Consider the following 15,176-nt stretch of genomic DNA (forward strand, 5'->3'; position numbering starts at 1 on the left):
CAGGTCACAGAAGCTGTCAGCTTCTGTGGTGCACTCTCTCAGCTGTGCAGACTAAGTTCCTAAGTTCGGTGTAGTCCTGGATCCAAGATGTGCTCCCTGCTNCTGAGGCAGAGGGCTCCTGTGCAGGGCAGACCACTGTCTTCCAGCTGGGAGGGTGCAGGATGTCTGCGGTCCCAAAAGGGTGCTGCCTCAGCGGCTCTGTGGCTCCCGCCTGTCCCAGAAGCTGTCTGCCTCTGTGGTCCTCACTCTCACCTGTGTAGACTCGCATTGGATATTTATATAGATGGTTCTAAAACAGGTGTTGGTGCTTATGTGGTTAATTCTCAAAACCCTGTTTTATTTCATTATGATCCTGGCACCCCGCAACTAGTTAAATGTAAAATCGTATTAGAAGTATTTAAGAGGTTTGAAATTTCCTTTAATTTAGTGTCTGATTCAGCATATGTAGTGAATGCAGTAAAAACATTGGAAGTTGCAGGACCCATCAAATCTACCAGCCCTGTATGTGCCATTTTGTTAGAATTACAAAACATGATTTGGAATAGGAAAAGTAAATATTTATTCAGCATATTCGGGCTCATTCTACTCTGCCAGGCCCTCTGATTAAAAGGAATGCCCTGGTAGATGCAAGTACTCATATGGAATTCATTTTTCATGTTACTTCATTAGAGCTTGCAAAAGGTTTTCATCAATTGTATCATGTCCCTGCTGCCACATTGCAGCAAAAATTTAATATTTCCCGGGCCTTAGCCCGAACTGTTGTATTGCAATGCCCACAATGCATGCAGTTTCATTACCCTCCCCATGTTGGGATTAACCCTCGTGGATTGATCCCTCTAAAAATATGGCAAATGTATGTTACACATGTTTCAGTTTTTGGAAAACTAAAATATGTCCACGTTTCTATTGACACCTGTTCAGGAATCATGTATGCCTCTCCTATGTCTGGTGAAAAAACCTGCAATGTTATTAGCCATTGCTTAGATGCATGGGAAGCTTGGGGAAAACCAGCTAATTTAAAAACTGATAATGGACCTGCATATACATCAACATCCTTCCAAGTCTTCTGCGAAACTGTGCAAGTTAGTCATACCACTGGCCTTCCCTATAACCCACAAGGCCAAGGTATTGTGGAAAGAGCACATCACACCTTGAAAGAACTGTTACAAAAACAAAAAGATGGAATTGCCTATGGACAAGCACCCAAAGAACAATTATCTTTAGCTTTATTTACCTTATTTTTTTTTTAATTTTGAATGATCATGGTCACTCGGCTGCAGACAGGCATGCCATGACCTCGCCTGTAATTCAATATGATGTAAAATGGAAAGATGTCTTAACTGGTAAATGGTATGGCCCAGATCCCGTTATTTTGAGAACTTGGGGAGCTGTTTGTGTTTTTCCACAGGATAAAGAATATCTGATTTGGGTAGCAGAAAGGCTGACATGAAAATTTCTTATCTTAAAGGAAATTGGTCAGCCAAGGCAGAGCAGCTGTCCAGAAAGTTGCTCCTCCAGATTGCCAAACTCAACGGCACTCGACTCGACCCTGTCACCCTGGGAGACTTCACCTCCTGGATCACCAATGCCTTCTCCTTTTTTAAGGAGTGGGCAGAAATATTGGCCTGGGGAGCAGTGGTCCTCCTGGGGTGTGTCTTCTGCATCTGGCTATCGACTAAAAAGAGAGCATGCCCAGCATAAAGCAGTGATCTACCATGCTTTGTTGGCAATTGAAGATGGTGCATCTCCCATTATTTGGCTGGCCTCTTTAAAAAATTTAGAGTTCGCCTTAGGTCATTTGGCAGTTGTAGTCACACAGATCCACAGTATCCAGAGACAGGCAACTTTCTTCGTGCACAGACCAACCTAAGACAAGGGGCCTGGAGGCGATAGGGTAACCTTATGACAGGTAAGGCTGTGATGCTAGAGGATCAACCTAAGACAGGAGCCATGGCCGATGGACAGATTTGCCCAGGCCTAGACCAGCCTCATTTTATTAAACAAAAAAGAGTGAGATGTAGGAAGCCAACTCTAGGATGGCAACGGGTTCCAGTGTGCCTTTGTGGTAAACAACACCATTGCCCTGGTGCTAGCCCGAATCTGCTGCCAACCCCTCCCGAGCAGGTACATGCAAACTAGGTGCCGGCAGACTGACCAATCCCAGGGGGCCACGGAGCCTTCTCTGGTGCTGGGGTGCATATAAGCAGTGCTCCCTGGGTGCCCAGGGTTCCCCGTAGCAGCATCGAGGTAGAATAGAAGTTTAAAGTTCATTGTTTATAGATTTGAAGCGTGCAGTAGAATAGATTCCTCTGTTAGTAGTTACTGGTATTCTGTTCTATCTATCATGATATCCATTAAGTGATGTTGGAAGGAGAAATGCTATATATTACTCAAAATACTGCTTGGCCCATAGTACCTCTGGAAAACAAAAGATGAACACATGTTCCTGGACCACAGAATGGAATTTCCTCAAACAGATACAGCAATCAGGTTGTTTTGTGTCTGTGTAGTCAATGATTTGTCACATAAATCTTATGACAAGGAAAATTAAAAGGTGTTGAAAATAAATAAAAAAAAAAAAAAAAAAAAAAAAAAAAAAAAAAAGAAGAAGAAGAATTCAACCTTGTTGTGTCTTCCTTGCTGGCCAAGGTGGGTGCAACAGATGTTGAACATTTTTTTAGTGCTTCTTAGCCATTCGGTATTCATCAGTTGAGAATTCTTTGTTTAGCTTTGTACACAATTTTTAAATGAGTTTATTTGATTTTCTGGAGTTCAGCTTCTTGAGCTCTTTGTATATATTGGATATTAGCCCCCTATCAGATTTAGGATTGGTAAAAATATTTTCCCAATCTGTTGGTGGCCTTTTTGTCTTATTCACAGTGTCTTTTGCCTTACAGAAGCTTTGCAATTTTATGAGATCCCATTTGTCAATTCTTGATCTTACAGTGCAAGCCATTGCAGTTCTGTTTAGGAATTTTTCTCCTGTGACCATATCTTCGAGGCTTTCCCCCACTTTCTCCTCTATTAATTTCAGTGTCTCTGGTTTTATGTGGAGGTCTTAGATCCACTTGAACTTTGTACAAGGAGATAAGAATGGATTTGCATTCTTCTACATGCTAACTGCCAGTTGTGCCTGCACCATTTGTTGAAAATGCTGTCTTTTTTCTACTGTATGGTTTTAGCTCCTTTGTCAAAGATCAAGTGACCATGGGTGTGTGGGTACATTTCTGGGTCTTCATTTCTATTCCATTGATCTACCTGTCTGTCACTGTTATCAGTAACATGCAGATTTTTATCACAATTGCTCTGTAATACAGCTTAATATCAGGCATGGTGATTCCACCAGAGGTTCTTTTATTGTTGAGAATAGTTTTTGCTATCCTAGGTTTTTTATTATTCCAGATGAATATGCAAATTGTCCTTTGTATCTCAGTGAACAATTGAGTTGGAATTTTGATAGGGATTGCATTGAATCTGTAGATTGCTTTCGGCAGGATAGCCATTTTTAGTATATGAATCCTGCCAATCCATGAGCATGGGAGATCTTTCCATCTTCTGAGATCTTAAAATTCTTTCTTCAGAGACTTGAAGTTCTTATCATACAGATCTTTCACTTCCGTAGTTAGAGTCACACCAAGGGATTTTAGATTATTTTTGACTCTTGTGAAGGGTGTTGTTTCCCTAATTTCTTTCTCAGTGCGTTTATCCTTTGTGTAGAAAAAGGCCATTAATTTGTCAGGTTTAGGAGTTCTCTGTTTGAATTTTGGGGGTCACTTATATATACCATCATACCATCTGCAAACAGTGATATTTTGACTTCTTCCTTTCCAATTTGCATCTTCTTGATATCCTTTTGTTTTCGAATTGCTCTGGCTAGAACTTCAAGTACTCTATTGAATATCAACTTTCATATTTTCAAAGCTTACCTATAACTCTACATAATTTTCCTTCTAAATAGTGTTTTACCTAATTTTGTTTAGGCCTTTAAAAAATTAAATGCCTAAAAATGTCCTTCTGAACACAGTAAAAATTCTACATTAATATATGTAATTTTTTACAAAGAGATCATACATATATAATTGTATAACATTTTTTGAAAAAAGTAAAATGAAATACAAATAAGTAAATAAATGTATTTTAATGATTTTAAGTATTAAAAATACATGTGATAAAAATATATCTTTTATTGTCATTCCAGAGTTGCAAATGAAACCCTGAGAAGACAATCCTCCCAAAAGAATTTCACTGAGAATGCTTTCATTCTGTATCAGTCACAGCTCTGTCTCAGGAAGAAAAAAAATATTCTTTTCAATCCACTCTGTGCAAGTTGTTACAGAACATATTAGTTAATGACCTGAAGGCAAATCTCTGACAATGTGATTTTGTGCTAATTGTGTGGAAAAATATTTCTAGCTTTTAAAATGCAGCAGCCTGTGTGGCTATAGGGATTCTGTCTTCTCTGTTTGAGCTCCTCTATTCAACCTTCCTCAAGGGCGCTCAATCATATCAAATGAGTCATCCAGCATTCACATCATGTGTGAAATCAAGGAAAACCCTCAAGAGTCAACGCCGTGGATTAGACGTTGTCAGTCTGTTTGCATTCAGTAGGCATTACCCCGACAAATAAGATAAAATTATTTGGAATAAGCACATGCATACTTTAGCATCTCATTTTCATATGTTTTATATTGGAAAGATATCAGATCTGACATTATTATGTCACTCAAAACATCCCTATTTTAAGTTTATCATTTTAAAGATATCTTGGATTATTAATGGAATAAATGAGTATATGTTGAGCATAAAGGAGCATAGTACCTTTATTAAAGAAAGACTACTGCTACATAGGATTGAGTAAAATTTTATTTACTATAGTTATGGTAAAGTAGGAAACAAAACCACACATACATGCATATAGATGTGTGTATATATATGTGTGTATGTATACATATAAACATATATAAACACAAATATATATATATGCAAATATATATGGTATATGGATATAATGATATTCGCTACTGAATTTATTATGACTTTAAAAGCTTATTTAAATAACTTTAAATATTTCAATCCACAGCTGAGAAACAGAAAGAAGAAGAAGTTATACAGTAAGCATATGTAACCTAGTTATATCCAAATTGCTATGGGAAATATGTGAAAAAAATTAAACAACTAAGTAATGACCCAATCACTATATTTTATGAACATTTAATATTCATTATATTAAATAGATTTAATTTCCTTAACATGTATGTTAATATACATTAAAATATATGGTATATGTCCTTAATTTATTCTGATTGGGTTTAATCTACCACATTGTTTCCTTTAAGTCTGTTTGAATTAAGAGAGTATATACAGGCTTTAGTAGAGCTATCAAATTGAAAATTAAGTTTGTCCTTCTAGGAACATATTAGTTAACATTCTCAAAGTCAACCTGTTTGAATCATTCCCTGTAATCATAGGGTTTCTGCACATCATCTTTTATAACAATGCAAACACTATAGACAAATTGTAAGAGGAAAGAAAGTTTGGGGATTTCTGAAGTTTAACTTGTACTCTCCTCCCTTTGTCACTGGAAACCAAGAGGCTTCACATTTCACATGCAAGATTTGCAATGATTCATGGAGCATGACACTGAGAAAATTAATTTCTCCAATTATGAGATAGACTTTATTTCATAATCTCTTAAATTTACAAGTAAAATAACCTATAAAATGCTGATATGAAAAAAATTCTATAAGTATCTGATAAATCAACAAACTATAGAATAAAAACAAAACTTTGTACTGTTTATGATTATTAAGAATCAAACTGTCATTTTATCCTGGCTTGACTTAGATACTTTATGCAATCCATATCAAAATTCAACGAGGTATTTTACCGACAAGAACAAACGATCAATAAAGTATATAGATGGAGGGAAAAGACACAATTACATATAAATTATTGAAGCATAAGCAAGAGTTACAGATTGGCACTGTCTAAGCCTAAGCCTTACTCCATTGGTAATATACAGTGACACATCTCCAAATTAACTGAGTAGTATTAAGTTAGGTAGTTGCTTAAACAGAGTCATAAAAACAAGATAAATGCAATGGGGAGAAGATAGCCCAGAAACAACTAGGCATGCACATGCAAATAAATGCATTTATATACATATAGTACTCACATTCTCCAAATAATTAATTCAAAATAATCTCCAAATCTAAATCGTATATTTAGAACCTTAACACTCCCAGAAAGTGACATAAAAACAGAAAAAAAGGTACAGTGATAATATTTAATACATTAAAAGTATAAAATAAATTATAAGATTAATCTCAATGAAAAGGAAAAATCTTCACAAAAAAATGAGACCAAGACAATAAAAAATAAACTCTGTTTGCAAGAAACTCTAATATGAGCAGTGCACAAAATATACAAATAACAGATAAATCTTTACAGTAGGCCATGTTTAATGTAAGTGAAAACAAAGGAACAATGACAGGAAGGCAAAGAGAAAATTGCTTTTTAATTTTTTATTTGTTGTTGTTTTGTTTTGTTTTGTTTTATTTCTGTGTGTGTTTTTCTTGAACAATTTTCACGTTTTGTTGAAGAGTGGAGTGCAGAATAGTCATACAGACCCATTAGAAGACAGATTGACATCTTCCTACCAAACTGAACAAACTTCTTTTGTTTTATTCAACAGTCTTACTCCTTGGTATTGACCAAAGTAAGTTAGACATTTTACCAACCCAAAAATAATAAACGTGGATGGACAGCATCTATGAACAATGCAGATATGTCTATAGTTAACAAAACATGGAAACCACTAACATGTCCCTCAGAATGTGAGTAAATAAATTGTAAGAAATCTCAACAATGAAACAGTTATTATTCAGGGATAAAAAGAAATGCATTCTGAAGCCATGAGTGTTGTAAAAGAAACACAAATATATTCACATTGTAGGAAAATCTGAAGAGCAACCCGACTGCTACAAGGTTCCAAATGATGGTGTGGCACAAACGAGAGCATCAGGGTGAAAATCAAATGTTCAGTGCGGCAGACTAAAGATGAATGAACTAAAGGGAATTAGAGATCAGTCAAAATATTCTATGTGATGTTCTAGTGGTAAATATGTGACACAACATGAACTAAACAAAGGCATGTTGTTATAGGAAACAAACCAAGAAGATAAAGGTAAGAACTACATGATTTACCTGAGAAATGGGGAAAATAAAAAAGCATGGTCTCATAGACGCATAGTTGGAGGCCAACAAAGTTAAAAGGAAACTGAGAGGAAGAGGTTTATAAACGTGTTAAGAAAAAAAAAATCAATTCAATCTCCATTACATATAATTGTGTATTCAACACTTCTTTACAACATAGTGACTATAGCTAATAACAATGTACTATATTCTTTAATTCTGATAGTCAATTTTAAAATTTCTCATTACAAAAATGGCAATTTCATGATATAATGCTAATTAAATTTAGTCATTACAGACTATGCATATGTATATATACCTAAATATGAAACAAGATATTACATATGATAAAATATACATTTTATGAATTCACTTTTTTTAAAACGAAAGGACATTACAGTGAAATACAGGACAGTAGCTTACAGAAATATTTTCTCCAAGTACCTAATTTACAGTATAACTTTTCTTTCTCTTTCAAATCATTTATTTCTGCTCAAAATATCGTCATGTTTGTTTGAATGTGTCACTGAACATAATGTGAAACATTTTACAGTACTACTTCTGTAAATGTATCTTTAATTTAGAAACATAAAAACAGTTATACGGGTTGGAGAGATGGCTCAGTGGTTAAGAGCACTGACTGCTCTTACCAGGGTCCTGAGTTCAAATCCCAGCAACCATATGGTGGCTCACAATCACCTGTAATGAGATCTGACCCTCTCTTCTGGAGTGTCTGAAGATATCTACAGTGTACTCACATATAATAATTAAATAAATCTTTTTTTTTAAAAGAGCACTTACACATTGAAAAAACTGAATAAAATAATACTTTTGCTCTCTGCATACATATGTGCATGCGTGTGTGTGTGTGTGTGTGTGTGTGTGTGTGTGTGTGTGTGTGTGTGCATGTATGCATGAGTCCAGGTGAGTGTGCATGTGCAGGAGCATTGTGTGGGTATATATGTCTATGTGTGTTGGGGGGGGTACTGGAGAAAAGAAAATGAGAGCAATAGGCTGTGATCAGTAGGTTCTTTGGCAGGCTGCTGTGAAGCAATGTATACACTTACCACTCAAATATTACAGTGGAATAGCCTTTGCTCATCTCTTATTGGGACAGGTATGCTAGTTGGACCACTCAAGTATGCTATTCTTCAGAGGTTTAGGCAAAATTAAGGATGCAACCAATCTGAAATACAGTAAGGTATTTACTGTAGGCAGCCACACACCCAAAATATGGCGCCAACCTCCAGTACACTGGTGCCATTGTGCAGGCGCCAGCCCGAATCTGGTGCCAACCCGCCCTGAGTGGGTGTTACATATCAAAGGGGCCAACAGACTGACGAATCCTAGGAGGACACATAGCTCTCCCCAGTGCTGGGGTGGATATAGGAAGTCCTCCTGGGGTTTCCGGGGTTCCCCCGTAGCATGGAGTTGTTCCTGAAATAAAGAAAGGCTGTTGAGAAGAATCCAACCATGTTGCGTCTTTTCTTGCTGGACAAGGTGGGCGCAACAATTTACCAACAAGATGGTAGATGCAGCATATCTATGAAGACATATTATCTCTTACTTATTAAACTCAGAGGCTATAAAATATTGTCTGCATTCATAATATTTAAATTCATAATCTGTATAAACATATACAGGCTGGACTTTGGAATCCCTCCATATCTGTAGCAGATGCACTCCTTGGTCTTTATGTGAGTCCTGAACATCTTGAACAGGGTCTATCCCAAAAGCTGTTGCCTGGTGGTGGTATATGTTCTTCTAGCTGGGTTACCTTATCTGGCCCCAGTGGAAGAGGATGTGCCTAGCCTTGCAGAGACTTGACTTGCCAGGGTGGAGGATAATCAGGGGTGGGGGGAATCTCACCTGCTCAGAGAAGAAGAGGAAGGAGGATGGGGGTGCAATTGTGGCAGGGGGTGACCATGAGGGATGTAGTGAGTGGGATGTAAACTGAGTAAGTAAACAAATAAAGATTTTAAAATGGTCAATTATCTAAATGCAGTTATAAAAGGTGGTAAATTTAGAATTGTATACCTAATAAAGCAAAAGGTTCACTTTGTGAAAGGAAGCATAAAGTTCAGTATAAGGCAAAGTACAGAAAAGATTGACTATCTCATATAAATTAACATATAATCTAATGCAAAAGATTTCAGCTTGCGGAGATAAAAAAGTGATGGCATCATGATGACAAGAACATAATGACAAGGCAGGAGAATTGTGGAACACACTCTGCACAATCTATACTACAAAATATAGTTCACTTCCTATGTGATGTAAGCATCTTCATCACTTCTCAAGATAACTTAATTGGGAATGGGATCTGTATTTTGTCCTTTTAAACATATTTTCTGAAGTGACAAACAATAAGTACATATATTTGATCCATGTATTAACTATAGACAATTAATAGCAGCTCTTCTAACTCTGCTGGCCTCTCATTTGTCTTCTAGAATCCTATTTTATTACACTTTCACTTTTAGATATAAGTGTTAGGAGAGAGTTTCATGGCTACATCACAGATTACTTGTGTTATTGATGTTGTATGTCCTATTAACTCTCTTGGATAGAAAATGGTAGAGAAAAAGAAAGTGGCTCTCCAGGGAGAACAGCAGACAGTGAGGAAGATAAAAATAGCCTACCTCCAGTGCCATTGTAAGCCTTTAGCAGGCATCATTGCCAAACACACTTACCTTCTGTTTCTTTGAGTTTTAGCTGCCTGAGGCTTGAAAGTCACTTGTTTGAGGCTCTGTAACCTCCATTCTCACAGGAAGAAAAGTGGAATCCTATTCTCTCTGGAAGCTGTTTGGCCTCAAAGTGTCATATGCTAAGTCACTTGTCATTGCTGCCAAATCATCCTGAGTACAGTGCTGTAACTCCACAAAAAAATAAGCCCTTGCCTTCCTTTCATCGGTTAATTTAAACTGTGTGGATGGATCACCTTGAAATATTTGAAGTTGATACCAGCATGTAAAATTAGAAAATATAATTCACAGTATAATGAAAAGATTGATGAAAAACTCACTATTTTAGTAATTTTTTCCCATTTCTACATCTAAATACTTAATAAGAAACAGCATAAAGGAACACAGGTTTATTTTGGCACATTACCAGAGTTGGGCAGTCCACCATGTCAGGGCAAACACCTCAGCAGGATTGGTTGAAGCTCTATAGCAGCAGCAGCATGAGGCAGTTGGCAGATAGCTTGACATTGGTGGTCTGGAATCACATGGAAGAGTAGAGTTGGGGTGACTATAAACCCAAGGACCTATGACCGATCCTTAACACACGTCTCAAATATTTCAACACCATCTAAACTGTACCATTCTACAGGGACAAGAATAACATCATAATTTGTCAGCTTTAATTGTAAATGTCATGGGTTTTGATCATAGACATCCCTCTCTTCACTCTTTTCAAAACCATACTCCATTCTCTACCCATTCAACGCTGTGTCTTTTTTATAGATTGAAATTGTTTCAGAAGATTACTAACTATCAAGCACATATTATGTGTTTGTTTACTCATTTGTTCATTGTTTTTGGTTTGTTTTCAGACAGCCTTAGATAGTTCAGGGTGGCACAAACTTGTTATGAACTCAAGAACAGCATTAAACTTAAGGCTTGTTCAATGTGCAGAATCATTTTTATAGTCCAGAATCATTTTTTGATTGCCAACTTTCTCTGTAAGGCCATTTTTAATGGATAAGAAATGATGAAATGTCCTATAATATATACATACACAAAGGCAATATAAACAGACTTGTAAAATAATGGGAAAACCATAGTCCCAACTATGGGACTTTGTCAGTAAACAAAACTTTCCTACAGGGATTGGGTTACATATAATTGAGGTGTTTGCCAAAGAAGCTCCTCTCTAATCTCCAAACATCCAGGGCTCTTACCAAGACTATAGGGGTGAACACAGCCCGAAAACAACACAAAATAACTCATTGGGCATGGAGATGTCCAGCTAGTGCCTCAACAAACCCTCATCCCTATGAATCAGAAATTTAGCCACAGGAAAGAACTCTGCCAGCTATCACAAGAGATATGTTAACATCCAGCCATCCATTAAACCTTTACCTAGAGTATACAACCTTCAAGATATGATAGTGTGGTTGTGTCACAAAGCTTGTGGGAATAATCAATCAATAACTAATCTGACTTAAGGCATACTCCATGAGAAAGAACCCGATTGAGTGACCAAAACTTGATCCTAGATAGCGCATGAATAGAGAGTATTTGAATCTCATGTGTACAGTGATTGCAGAGGCCAAAAGAAGACATCAGATCCCTTGGAACTGCATGTATTAGCAGTTTTGTGCAACTTGACATGTGTACAATAAACTGAACCTGCATCCTCTGGGAAAGGACAGCAAGAGCTTTTCAGTGCTGAACCATTTCTTCAACAGTTAAATTAAACTCATAAAGTACATCTCTTAAAAATATATTATATTCTAAAGAGAATGGATATAAATGTTATAGAAAATTTCTCTAAAAATTACTCTGGACTAGTGAAAGATAAGGGGAATTTTCAGCAAATACTGTTCAAAGGTATCATCATATCATTTGAATTGGTATTTTATCAGAGGTTTATGTGATGAAGTAGGTGGGAAGTGAATATAATTATATGTCTTTAAAATACAGCACATTTATAACATATCTCTTTAGGTAATTCTGATGTTGAGTCAGTCTGTCTACACTTGTACAATGAGGTTATTCTCCCAAGTAATTTTTGTGTTACTGAAGCAATAACAGCATTCTTGAAGAAGCAGAATATAGATAGATACATGTGTCTGAAAGTAATACATAGATGTATGACTTTACTTTCTTATTTTTGTGTTTATTCTCAGCACTCAAGGTGGGTAACCAAGGAAATGAAGCTCTAAATTAATCTTCAATATTTTCTTGTCTTTAGTGCCCAGATAAAATACAATTATGGCCTTAAATCAAATAGTATTGCTGTAGTTATGTTGAAATAGTAAGGAATCTTATGCCTGAATTCTTAATAAGTTAGACATGTCTTCATTTTGTTTAATTTTACAATTGTCTTCATGTTCTAGTACATACCACTTACACACACACACACACACACACACACATATTACACATATTATTTCATTTCCCTGTGACTGCTTGAAGCAATAGATAAGTCTCATTTTTTTTGCTCATTCCTGAAATGCAACATAAATATACATATATACACCCACTTCTAGAAAAGCAGCCAAATGATCCAGGCAACAGATGGGAAACTCTGAGCCCATGTGTTCACATTCCAGCGATGCCAATAACTTGCTGGGTGATCTTGAGCAAGCTACATATCTTCAGCTAATTGCCTTCCCTCTAAAAGAACAGAGCCATAGGGCTGAATATTAGCTTTCAGAAGCCAAGTAATGAATTTGTCCCACCATCCTTCTTAATATGGAAAACATATTCAAATAATAAAGAGCTGGAATTGATCTTATTATTATTGCATAATCTCATTAGGGCTTTCCTGCTGTTCTGAAGGCTATAACCAAATGCTTTATAAAACCCACCTTGTAAATATAGGGCCTTCACTAATAGCGAGACAAGGAACAAAAGGAAAACTTAAATACATCTAGCTTCTCCAGTGAAAATATATAAGCAGACAATAAATGCTTTCTAGGGTCCTCAATATTATTAGTCATTAAAAACACAGAATCAAAATCTAGTAAGTTCCCTAACACCCAGTATGATGAATAAAATTAAAAAGCAATATTGAAAACAAGAATAAATTATACTATGGAAAAATTAAACTTGTACTCAAAGGCTGTTAAAAATTTTAAATGTAGCAAATTCCTTTGGCAAATGTTGGAAATACTCTTCAAAATGTTAAAATTATATTAAGCAGATATTCATTATGAGTTTTAAGTGAAGAACATTAAAAACATATCTTTCTCATATTTGAACATTTTGGTAAAGAATAAGTACAAAGTGAAAATATCCTAAATTCCTTCATGAATAGCCAGAGTATGGTAATTTATGTAAAATATAATTCAGACGGAAAGAATGATGTACTGAAAAATGTCTCAGTAGGAAGCAGTGAGGCTTTGGATTTGAATGTCTCCCAAAGCTCTATTTATTGAAGAGTGGATTTTGGAAGTTCTAGGATGATGCTATTGGATGATATTACTGAGAAGTTGCAGAAACTTGATGATGCGGTACCTGATGAGTCTTCTAACATTAATATGTGGCACTTGGTAGGATGTCTTTAGGTCAACATGCAAATGTGTTTGAGAAGATTTGGAAACCCCCCCCCCCAAACTACTTCTCTTGCTCTTGGAAATGATGTAAGAATTACTGGTTCATACTGTACTAGAACTTTTTCGTGCTACTTCTGCATTGTTTCAGAAAATGTGATAAAGCAAAGTATCAACTGTAATCTCCATGTCTGTGAGACAAAATGCTTTGCTTCTGTTCATAAGTTAATGATATGTTATTAGTAACAGAAAATATGGCAATGGACATTGATGGCATGAAAATAAGTTCAAAGAAGACAGGTATGAAATATTATAAAAATTGTTCAATTTCACCATAGTTTCTGAATTTTAAATAAAAAGTTTGGAAAATTGTCTGAAAACCTTAGTTTGCTTTTACAAGAATGTAAAACCCAAGAAAAGGGTTTTGTTCAGGTTGCTAATTTGGTTAACATTTGAAGATGTTCTCAATACCAGATTACATTATTGATGAAATAATACCCTAGACAAGCATCATCAACATATATAAAAATTTGTATTGATATATACATTGAATATGAAACATCCTCTAAAATATTTTTGCTCTTCTATCATTTCTACAAATTAATAATAAACCTAGATATTGCAAAGCTCTGAGAAAGGGACACTTGACTCATGACTGCAGGACTCATGTTAAGAAAATAAGTACTCCAATGCAACGGCGATTAGATCCTTCCTACTAAATCTATCATAGAGCACGTACGTGAAATCACCATTTGTCATATACATTGCTTTTCATTTACTGGTGGTGTTAAAGGCCCAATGAATCTGGTCAGGGATGCTAATGTTTTTAAGCAATCACAACATGGGGAAAACTAAGTCAACACAATCATAAGATTTAGGGCAACAGGGACTAAATTGCAAGATTATCTCTGAAATCAAGCCAATACCAAGGAGGACTGGGAAAGACAATCTTGATTTGAAAGAAATTTATCCCACTCAAAGATCTAAGAGAGAAGAAAAAGGCCAGAAATGTATATAAAACCCTAAAATAATGTTTTGTTTAACTATTCAGAGAATACAAAGGTAATTTTACCATTAAAGACAAATTACTTGCTTCTCTTATACTTCTAAGGTTAATTTGAGACTCAGTGTGCATTCTGCAAAGGAAATGCATTTCAGAGTAAAGCTTGTGAGACGAGCCTGACAATTCTGATATGGCAGAAATAAAATCACAAACAAATCTTCTGCTATGCCTTTGATATTCTAAGAAGTAAACAATGCAGACTGCAGTGTGATGCCAGTTACTGTATTCTTTACTGTTTGTTTTTTCTTTAAAAATTATGCAACAATAGACTACAAGATAAAAGCAAAACATACTACTTGCACATGACCCTGGAGACTGAACATTAAAGAAATACTGATTAAAAAGCAGAGAAGTTGGCCTACACTACATCTTGGTGGGGCAACACTCAAAGCTGTTGAGGAATGGTGAAAAGAGTAACTCCCTGACTCCATTTGGGACATTCAGAAACTCCTATACTGATCATTCCTCTCCAGGATCTCTGTAGGCTTTTGACACTCACCTGAACTACAACTGTGCCTTTCAGGACCCTAAGAGTTGTGGTTCAATCAATTCTTGTGGTAGATATTTTCCAATGCAATGCTGATGTGGAACAGAAGTTTCATACCTAAAGTTTTTATGAGACAACTAAGATGAGAGAGAGAGAGAGAGAGAGAGAGAGAGAGAGAGAGAGAGAGAGAGAGAGAGAGAGAGAGAGAG

The 15,176-nt window shown here is 36.0% G+C and overlaps 1 pseudogene; it reads left to right on the plus strand.

Annotated features, from left to right (window-relative positions):
• Positions 1 to 15,176, plus strand: part of LOC110308997 — a 37,033-nt pseudogene that overhangs the window by 3,340 nt on the left and 18,517 nt on the right.

The sequence above is a fragment of the Mus caroli genome, chromosome 14 (genome assembly GCF_900094665.2).
Source record: "Mus caroli chromosome 14, CAROLI_EIJ_v1.1, whole genome shotgun sequence".
Classification (NCBI taxonomy): domain Eukaryota; kingdom Metazoa; phylum Chordata; class Mammalia; order Rodentia; family Muridae; genus Mus; species Mus caroli.